General features: G+C 39.5%; 1 non-coding gene across 1 annotated transcript; it reads left to right on the top strand.

Annotated features, from left to right (window-relative positions):
- The first annotated feature begins 299 nt into the window (after positions 1-299).
- On the top strand, positions 300-401 carry LOC136455644 (small nucleolar RNA R71). Its single transcript, XR_010759128.1, has one exon. It is a non-coding gene; the product is annotated as a small nucleolar RNA R71 (small nucleolar RNA).
- The last annotated feature ends 1,019 nt before the right edge of the window (positions 402-1,420 follow it).

The following is a 1,420-nucleotide window of genomic DNA, read 5'->3' as shown; positions in this document are numbered from 1 at the left end:
TGCGAGATGCATGAATGTGCATGACTTCTTGCTTCTCATTGGCTCGATCTTCAAGCTTCTTCATCAGCTGGTCCATCTTGGCAGACAACATGTCTACCTCCTTGAGTTGATGCATACCTCTCTTGTGGGTCTAAAGATATTCTTCATTCAAACCTTGGTTGGAGGCCATCTTCTCCACAAGAGCTGTTGCGGCTAGTATGGTGAGTGATAGGAATGCACTTCCAGCAGCAGCATCTATAGTCTCACGGGTATTGTTGGTCAACCTGTGGTAGAAAGTCTGCATGAGTGGCCAATTCTCGATCCCATGGTGAGGACATCCATAATGTAATCTTGAAAGCATTCCCATGCCTCAGGGATAGATTCATCATGTTGTTGCTGAAAGCTTGAAATTCTCTGATGCAGAGCATTGGTCTTACCTATGAGAAAGAACTTTTCTAGGAAGGTAGTGGAATAGTTATCCCATGTAGTATTTCTATCTTTGTTGGCGTAGAACTATTGCTTTGCCTTCCCTAAGAGTGAAAATGGAAAGAGGCAAAGCAGTATGGCATCTCGGGTCACTCCTTTGATGATGAAAGTGCTATAAATTTCTAGAAAGTGTTGGAGATGTGTACTCGCATCTTCATGTGCCTTTCCACAAAACTAGCTTGCTTGCACCATGTTGATGAGGGTTGGCTTGAGCTCAAATCCATTGTCTCCAACATTGATTGTTCGTACAGTACGAATGTTGGCCGTAGTTGGAGCAGAGAATTCACAGAGAGTCCTGTTAGTCATGGCTTCAAATTTAGGTGTTAAGCTTTGCCTTATATGGCTATCTTCCGACTTTAAAGCTGGAACTTTCTTGAGTTTAGCTCTAGTCCTCCTGATTAATGCTTCTGATCTTCAACGTAGTTTGTCGGATGGTCAAAACCGATCATACATTACCCTGCATAAGATACACAAGTAGAGAAGACAAAGGTAAGTCTATTTGAGCAGAGGTCAATGGTTATCTTCGATCACATCAATAAGTATAAGTTTATCAATACTTCCTTTTCCTAGCTACCTTCCCCGGTAATGGCGCCAAAAATGCTTGTTGGTATTTATTAACTTGTCACTTATTTAGTAGCCACCTATTATAAACCTATATCTCCTAACATTACTTTACTAGGTTGTCATCCCTAGTGTTGATGCCAGAGATGCTTGTTGGTACTACATAGCATTACTACTAGAATAATACTAAGTAGTTCTTTATTAATTTATATGACTAGGAAGAATATATATGAATATATATATATATATGAAAGGAATCTGCAAGCGCATAGATAATTATACCATTGTAGCACTTTACCCAGGAGTATTCTAGGTATTGTTATTTATATTTTTACCATAGGAAAGGTCTAGCATGGACATGGATTGATAACATATACCGTTGATGGAAAAGTAA

Source organism: Miscanthus floridulus, chromosome 5 (assembly GCF_019320115.1).
Source record: "Miscanthus floridulus cultivar M001 chromosome 5, ASM1932011v1, whole genome shotgun sequence".
In the NCBI taxonomy this organism is placed as follows: domain Eukaryota; kingdom Viridiplantae; phylum Streptophyta; class Magnoliopsida; order Poales; family Poaceae; genus Miscanthus; species Miscanthus floridulus.
This window is presented reverse-complemented; position numbering and strand designations above follow the sequence as displayed.